Genomic DNA, 9,275 nt, shown 5'->3' with positions numbered 1-9,275 from the left:
TGTTGAAATGCTTTCACACATGGCTACAATTGATTAACCCCACAATCTATTTTCTAAGGGGTCTAGCAACTCACAGGGCCCTGGGTTAACAGGGCACATGGTGTGCCAGGTCTGCTCATGCCAACAACCAAGCCTGGTCCATTTGAACCCAGCCTGGAGAATCCCAGGGATGGCGGAGCCTGGTGGGCTGCCGTCTATGGGGTCGCACAGGGTCGGACACGACTGAAGTGACTTAGCAGCAGCAGCTCCTCACAAAACTGTCACTTGTACATAGAGAACATACCTGTAGTTAGTTGCCAAGGGGAAGGGGAGTGAGGGAGGCATGGAGTGGGAGGTTGCAGTTTACAGAATATATATAGTATGAATAAACAACAAGGTCTTAACTGTATAGCACAGGAACTGTAGACAATATCACAAAACAAACCAGAATGGAAAAGAAATATATCTATATACAAAATTGAATCACTTTGCTGTACCCCAGAAACACAATATTGTAAATCAACTATATTTCAATTACAATAAAGATAAAGCAAATTTGAGAACAAAAACCAACTGCCACTTCTGGTCAAGGGCCCTACACAGGATTCCATTTTCCACCTGGAGCAGGTACAGCACAGAGACCACACTGGAAATATTCATTGTATAAACAAACTCTCCACTAGAGAGAACATCAGAACGTTAGATCTACTTCCTTGTTTCAGCAGAAGAAATCAAGGCACAGAAAGGGAAGAGACTTCCCCAAGGTCACACAGCAAGAGGGAACTAGAACTTGATCTACAGCGGAAGCTCCCAGACTGAAGCTGAGAGCACGCTCTCCTGCAGCTTGGAGCCACGCAGACCTACGGTCAGCAGTCTCAGCTACCAGAGGACACAACCAAACACGTCACCATCAGTTCACCACCGGTTCCTTTTTCCTCTCATCTCAGAGCCTCCTTTGCCCTTTCCACTACACACTCTTTCCTCCTCCGTAAATTTAAAGGAGGGGGTTCCAAGCAGCGAAAGGACTTTTTTGGGCTGGATTAACCAGGTTGGACACAGAAAATACCCGATGCTAGGTGGGGTAGCCACTGCTTAGAAAGAGATAGACACGGCGTTCGCCGACTTTCAACTCGCCTCCGGCCCAGCCCGGCCCGGCCAAGCGCAGCCCAGCCCAGCCCCAAACCGCGCCTGTCTCCGCCCCAAACACAATTGGCCCCGCCCCAAGAGCCCATGACTCCGCCCTAAAGGGCAGAGCCCAAAGAAAACAGCCGCCGATTCGCTGCATTTTCGCCAGGCCTGGGCGGAGCCGAGACCCCAACCCCGCCCCCTCCCTAAGATCCACCCTTATTGGCACAGCCCTTCAAAAGACGCGTCCAATGAGAGAGGAGGGGCGGCCGCCATCTCCCTATCCGCTGCGACAACGCGAGAGTGGACGCAACTAAGTGGCAGACGCTAGCCTTCGGTCTTTCCGGGTCTTCCACGCTTCGCCCTCGGCACCTCTGGACCCTGGGCCCGAGGGAGAGCCGGAAAAAAATCCTCTGATCGAGTAAGTCTGCGCTGACTGGAGTACTTTTGGCGTCGCTTCGGTGGCCGCTGCTGCTTCTCTGATAGAGTTCGGGGTGAGATAGGAGGTGGGGGGCAAGGCCCGAGAAAAGAGGCGGGGAGGAGGAGCCGAACACATGGAACGCCGACCTGACCCCGGCGTGGGTAGGGGGCTGGGCGGGCGAACTCTGGTTAAGTGGAGTCTGTGGGCGCGTGGAGCTCGCTCGTCCTGTTCGATTTACAGCCATAGAGATGGGAGAGGAAGGCCGTGAGTTTCGCCGCTCCGTGTCTGCCCCGATGGAGCGTTCTTTCTAAATTGTGATGTCAAGGTGCCACCCAATAGCTGCCAGTGGCTGGACTGCGGGCTCTTGGTGGCGGTTTTACCTGGAAGTTCAGATTGTGGTTGGCTTTCAGACAGGTCAGCATAGCAGTTAAGGCAAGCACCTACAGTGCTAGGCACTACCAACTGCTTTATAAGCATTATCGAAGCTTTCTGCACACTAACCCCATGAGGTCGGCGGCAGTACCTCTGTCGGACGCAGAACGAGCCCTAGTGAAATTGTCATTTACTCGAGGTCACTAGCAAGCGGTGGGGCCACGGGATGAACCTACACTTCTCGAAGTCAACCTCCGCACCGAGGTGCCTTAGCGACGAAGCTAGCACTCGCGGTGTCCAAGAAGCCTCGTCGTCTCCCCAGCTGACCTTAGAAACCATGACTACCCCCACCCCTTTCCCCTGGACGGACATGGGGTGGTCCACAGACCTTGTCCTCTGAATCCAACAGCTCTAAAGAAAGAAAACTGAGGCCACAGGTTCCAGGAGGAAACTAAATTACAAAACCCCAAACTCTAGTTTTAAATAATTGTGGAGATCGCAGTTGAGGTGGTGTCCTGAGGCAGACCAGCAGGAGTAGAATCCCTTCCCCAACCCCCACCCCCACCCCATTGTGTCTTTCTGGGTGCCATATTTAGCCTTCAAAGCCTTGATTTTGTTCTTTTGTGAGGTGGTTTTAAATACTACGCAGGGTAAGTATGACAAGCCCCTTGCAGAGGTGATTTTTATGTGGGCTTTTCAAGCCAGTGGCAGTAGTGTTTCCCACGCTGCAGTCCAGTAACCTCTATAATCTTAACTCATCTGTCGCTGGATATTTAGGATATGTCTCATTTATAAACGTCATAGTACTTTTGTAGCAGGAAAATTTTTGTTTGGGCTTCCCTGGTGGCTCAGCTGGTAAAGAAGCCACCTGCAATGCGCAAGACCTGGATTCGATCCCTGGGTTGGGAAGATCTCCTGGAAAATGGGAAGGCAATGGCAACCCACTCCAGTAATCTTGCCTGGAAAATCCCATGGACGGAGGAGCCTGGTAAGCTATAGTCCTTGGGGTCGCAAAGAGTCGGACAGGACTGAGCAACTTTACTTTCACTTCCACCTACTCCAGTATTCTGACCTGGAGAATTCTGTGGTCTGTATAGTCCATGGGGTCGCAAAGAGTCGGACGCGACTGAGCGACTTTCACTTGGATATAATTTGCCTTTTTATAGTGCACCGTTCGGCAGGTTTTGTACAATATTTCCAAGTTCGCCTGACCATCTTGTGTGTGTGCGTGCTGCGTTAGTCGCTAAACGGTGTCTGACTCCGTACGACCCTGTAGACTCTAGCCCACCAGGCTCTGCTGCCCATGGGATTCTCCAGGTAAGCATCCTGGAGTGCGTTGCCATGCCCTTCTCCAGGGGATCTTCCAGAACCAAGGATCAAGCCCGCGTCTCTTGGATCTCTTGCATTCGCAGATGGCTTATTTACCACTGGCGCTGCCTGGGAAGCCCTGTGACCATCTTATTCCAGGATATTTTCTTCACTCCTCAAGGACGCCGCTGCGAGTCACATGCTGCGTAGGACAGGGCAGTGAGCCTCGGCCCCGTGCTGAATTTTGGCAGGACTGGGCCCACCTTGCACAGAGGCCAGGAGAGAAGCTTCCTGGTTAGGTCTGAGATTCCCAGGCCCGGCCTTTTCCGGGCTGCACCTTCAGGATTTGGCCACCTGGCCTGGAATGGCGTCTTGGGGAAGAGGAAGGAAGCGGTACCGGAAAACTGCGCAGCTCAAACCAGGAGCTGTTTGGTGAGCAGTGCGAATCTTTGGCGCGCATGTGCAGTAAACTGCCAGGCTGCGCGTCAGAGCCAACTTGCCCACAGGAGAGCCTCACAAAAGACCCCAGCTTTGAAGGGGGGGTGGGGGGGCGAAAAACTGCTGAAGCGTGTGCCGACCTTCAGGATTGTCTGCACGCCGCAGCAGTGAGTGCATAAAGGAAACGCGATGGCCTCACAGTGACATCATCATCAAGAAATGGAGTTGCCAAACAGCTACCTGAAGTAGAAAGGATATATCAGCACACACCCACTGGACGTGTTATTTCCTAATGAACCCAGTTATAAAGACCTACAGTGGATGCTGTACAGCCCTCATCTGGAGGAAATGATTGGCAGTTCTGAAAAGCAGAAAGTAAAGGAAATGAAGACTGTATTTTCAGAATTTATCATTACTGAAATGCTTTTTCTCAGCGAAGCTTCAGAGGTATACACTGCTGCCTACCAAAATATACAAAAGATTCATGAGAAGCTCTGAGGTTTTCAGAAGCTCTAAGTATTCACCCGATTATCCATCTCACATATATTGTAAGGGTACATTCACAGAGTCCTTTTCAGAGATTGCTCAGCTTACTGTCTATCTGGAACAGGACAAGTGTCCACCTGTGGACTAAGGATCAATAAGAAGATGAATTAGTTATTACAGAAGAAGGAAACTAACTTTCCTTGGTACACATCTCATTTTCATTTTTATCTTAATATGACTCAGATTTCAGGATTGCTGAATTAATAGAACTTTATTCTTGTTTGCTCTGCTAAACATCAAAATGGAATGCTGCTGAAAGTAGGGGGAAAATTAAAGGATTATTTATGCTGACCCAAAATGAAGGTTTTAAAAAATATTACACACCCAGTCATTTCACTGCCTACCTAGTCAACTTCCTACCCAGTGATATATGGTCTTTTTGTATAACTCTGACACTTTTTTTTTTTTAATTATGGGCTTCAAAGTATTTCATATTAATGCACTGTGCCTGGTTGGGAGTACTGTGGTAAGTAAATATCAAAACCCAAAAGTTCTACCAATTCCTGTTAGCTTCTTTTAGATTGACTTCCCAAAAGGATCCTGTCTAGTCATTCTGATTAAATATAAATTCTGTTCCATGAAGCTTTAACTAAAAAGACAAGTTTTCTTTTTAAAAAAGAGGAAAAAAAACTTTCACTGAATCATTAAGTTCCATCATTTGATCTGTAAATTTACCTTTCAACAAGTGTATAATCAAGTAGAATAAAGGAAATATGATACCAGTATATCCATGTTTCACAAATGCACAATGCATACATTTTAGTTTAAAGTCCTATTCAGTTTGATTCTGACTTTAAAACAAGTAAAAGTGCTGTCATGCTCATAGAGAACAGGCTTGTGGTTGCTAAGGGGGAGGCGGGTTGGAGGGGTGGAGTGGGAGGTTAAGGCTCTCAGATGTGAGCTATTACATGCAGAATGGATGGATAAACACGGTCCTTCTGCACAGAACAGAGAACTGTGTTCAATATCCTGTGATAAACCGTATTGGAAATGAATACTTTAAAAAAGAATGTGTGTGTGTGTGTATAACTAAATCACTTTTCTGTTCAGCAGAAATTAACACATTATAAGTCAATTTAAAACATTTTTTAACTGCTGTCATACTCAAGTATTATTTATGGTGCTAGTAATTTGATGGAATGTTGCCTAAGAAAACATAAACAAGAACACATGGAACATCATAAATCATTTAAAATTCAATAAAAATTTTCCAAAGCTGCCACCTAGATAATAAAAAGATGTAATAGTTACTCTTATTCTTGGAAGCATACAACAGTTTAATCAGAGACTTTATCAACTCATCTGGGGATAACTGGAAAAAGCAGTTATTCATAACAGAAAAATAGGCTTTCAGGAAGCTTTAAAAAAAAAAAGAGGACCTGGGCCTTGATGTTCCCCATTCTCTGTACCCCTCCTTCTTCAGCCCCTGAAAAACCACTTCTCTCTTTCTGCCTCTCTGTGCCTGTTTTGAAGATTTCATATACGTCAAATAAATCACACAGTATGTAGCTTTTTGTGTCCCACTTCTTTCACTTAGCATAGTATTTTCAAGGTTCATCCATGATGTAGTTTCCGTCAATAGTATATTTTTTTATGCCTGAATAACAGTCTGTTGTATGGATGTGCTATATTTTTTACTGATTCATCAGTTGATAGAAACTTTTATTATTTATACTTTGGGGCAATTATGAATAATACTGCTATGAACATTACTGTCCAGATCTTCATATGGCCATATATTTTCATTTCTGCTGGATTTTGTTAAGTCATATGGTAACTCTGTATGGAATCTTTTGAGGAATTGCCAAACTATTTTCCATAGTGACTGCAGTGTTTCACATTCCCACCAGAAGTTTCTTCACATCTTCACCAGTACTTTTCTTTTTCTTTTTTTATAGCCATCCTGAGAGAGAGAAAGTGGTATCTTACTGTGGTTTTGATCTGCATCTACGTAATGACTAATGAGGGGGCTTCCCTGGTAGCTCAGACAGTAAAGCATCTTCTTACAATGCAGGAGGCCTGGGTTCGATCCCTGGGTCAGGAAGATCCCCTGGAGAAGGGAATGGCAACCCACTCCAGTATTCATGCCTGGAAAATCCCATGGACCAAGGAGCTTGGTGGGCTACAGTCCTTGGGGTTGCAAAGAGTCGGACATTGGCTCAGCTGGTAAAGAATCTGCCTGCAATGCAGGAGACCTGGGTTCGATCCCTGGGTTGGGAAGATCCCCTGGAGGAGGGCATGGCATCCCACTCCAGTATTCTTGCCTGGAGAATCCCCATGGACAGAGGCTTCTGGCGGGCTACAGTCCTATGGGATCGCAGAGTCTTACTTGACTGAGTGACTAATCACACAGCACAGTGACTCATGATGCTGAGCATCTTTTCATGTTCTAAGAGGCTGTTTACCACATTTCTAAGTGGTATATGTTTGAAGAATCATCTTCATATTTTTTTCCTTATTTTTAATTGAGTTATTTTTTTCTTATTGAGTTGTATATATATTCTGGATACTAGATCCTTATCAAATACATGATTTAAAAATACCTTCTCCCATTCTGTGCGTTGTCTTTTTACTTTCTTGATAGTGTTCTTAGCACAAAAGTTTTTACTTTCAATGAAGTCTAGTTAAGCTATTTTTCCTTGTGCTTTGGGCGTCATACTTAAGAAAGTGTTGCTTGTTCAAAGTTAATGATGGTTTATACCTTTGTTTTCTTCCAAAAGTTTTATAGATCGAGAGCTTAGACCCATTCAAGTTAATTTGATATGTGGTGTGAAATAGGAATCAGATTCATTCTTCTGCAGGTGAATATCCAGAGCTCTGGGCAGTTGAAAGGTTTTTCTTTATCTGCCACCGCCTCCCACCCCCATACGGTCTTGGCCCCTTCGTCAAAAATCAATTGTCAGGACTTCCGTGGCGGTCCAATAGTTGGGAATCCACCTGCCAGTGTGGGGTACACGGGTTCAATCCCTGGTCCAGGAGGATTCCACATGCTGTGGGGCAGCTAAGCATGGGTGCCACAGCTACTGAGTCCACGAGCCACAGCTCCTAAAGTCCATGTGCCCTACAGCCTGTGGTCTGCAACAAGAGAAGCCACCACAGTGAGAATCCCATGCTCTGCAACTAGAGAGTAGCCCCCACTTGAGGCAACTAGAGGAAAGCCCACGCTCAGCAGCAAAGACCCAGCACAGCTACAAAGAAATAGATAAATAATTTTCTTTAAAAAATTAATAGGCATAAATATATGGATTTATTTCTGGATATTATTTCATCCATAAACATATGGATATACATATTTATACATCCATAAATATATGTATTTATGTATCTATTTCTGGATTTCTTTCTTTCTCAGTTCTACTCCATTGATTTATGTCGCTGTTCTTGTGCCAGTACCGGTGTCTTGATTACTGTAGCACTGAAATTGGGAAGTGTGAGTCCTCCACTTTGCTCTCTTTCAAGATTATTTTCACTCTTCTATGTCCCTTACATTTCCATATGAATTTCAGGATCAACTTAGTAACTTCTCCAAAGATGGCAATTGGAATTTTGATAGCGGTATGTTAAATCTGTACATCAGTTTGTAGACCATCTTAAGTCTTCCAATCCGTGACATGGTTGTCTTCTCATTTATTTAGGTCCTCGTTAATTTCTTTCAACAATGTCTTGTAGTTTCAATGCATGGAGTTGTGCACTTGTTAAATTTATCGCTAAGTACTTTATTCTTTTTGATGCTATCGTAAATGGATTTGTATTCATTTCATTTTTGCCTGGAAAATTTCATGGACAGAGGAGCCTGGTAGGATATAGTCCATGGGGTCGCAAAGAGTTGGACACGACTGAGCAACTGCGAAGAGTCGGACACGACTGAGCAGCTTCACTTTCACTTAATTTCTTTCAACAGTGTCTTGTAGTTTCAATGTATGGAGTTGTGCAGTCATTAAATTTATCGCTAAGTACTTTATTCTTTTTGATGCTATCGTAAATGGATTTGTATTCATTTCATTTTTGCCTGGAAAATTTCATGGACAGAGGAGCCTGGTAGGATATAGTCCATGGGGTCGCGAAGAGTTGGACACGACTGAGCAACTGCAAAGAGTCGGACACGACTGAGCAGCTTCACTTTCACTTAATTTCTTTCAACAGTGTCTTGTAGTTTCAATGTATGGAGTTGTGCACTCATTAAATTTATTGCTAAGTACTTTATTCTTTTTGATGCTTATTGTAAATGGATTTGTATTCATTTCATTTTCAGATGATTCACCGCTCATGTATAGAAGTACAGTGATTTTGCATCCTTCAGTCTTGCTTAACTCATTTCTTAGCTCCAATAGTTTTTGTGCATATGTGTTTATGTGAATTCTTTAGGATTTTCTTTTTTTTTTTTTAGGATTTTCTTTATGGATAACATCATGTCATCTACAGATATAAATAGTTTTACTTCTTCCTTTCCTGTTTGGATTCTTTTTATTTCTTTTTCTTGCCTAATTGTTCCTGGCTAGAACTTTCAGGACAGTGTTAAATGGAAATGATAAGAACAGACATCCTTGTCTTGTTCCTGATCTTAGGAGAAAAGCTTGTGGTCTTTTCCCATTATGATGCTAGCTGTGGGGGGGTTGTTCATGCCCTTTCTCAAGGTGGGGAAGTTACCTTCAGTGCCTAGTTTTGTCATGACAGGATATTGGATTTTTTTTTTTTAAGATAAGAACTGTTTTGTTTTTCAATTTTATTTATTTTTGATTGCGCTGGATCTTCATCTCTGTAGGCCAGGCTTTCTCTAGTTGTGGTGTGCAGACTTCTCGTTTCAGTGGCCCAGACCCCAGAGGACACAAGCTTCAGCAGTTGCAGTACGCAGGTTTAGTTGCCCCACAGCATGTGGGATCTTCCTGGACCAGGGATCAAACCCATGTCCCCTGCTTTGTCAGGCAGGTTCTTAACCACTGGACCACCAGGCAAGTCCAGCAGGACGTTGGATTTTGTCCAGTGTTTTTTTGCATCTGTTGAGATAATCACATGGGTTTTTGTTTGTTTTTTCTCATTTATTCTGTTAATATGGTGTCTTGCACTGATTTTTTTTTTTTAATGTTGA

General features: G+C 44.2%; 1 protein-coding gene across 1 annotated transcript in view; it reads left to right on the top strand.

The window, feature by feature from the left end:
- The first annotated feature begins 1,455 nt into the window (after positions 1–1,455).
- DCAF4 (DDB1 and CUL4 associated factor 4) overlaps positions 1,456–9,275 on the top strand; it is a 31,315-nt gene continuing 23,495 nt past the window's right edge. Inside the window, exon 1 of the mRNA XM_068963867.1 lies at positions 1,456–1,525. The gene's annotated coding sequence lies outside the window, so the exon portion shown is untranslated. The remainder of the gene's footprint in view (positions 1,526–9,275) is intronic.

Source organism: Capricornis sumatraensis, chromosome 2 (genome assembly GCF_032405125.1).
Source record: "Capricornis sumatraensis isolate serow.1 chromosome 2, serow.2, whole genome shotgun sequence".
In the NCBI taxonomy this organism is placed as follows: Eukaryota; Metazoa; Chordata; class Mammalia; order Artiodactyla; family Bovidae; genus Capricornis; species Capricornis sumatraensis.
Note: the sequence above shows the minus strand (reverse complement) of the source record. Positions and strands in the feature narration are given on the sequence as shown.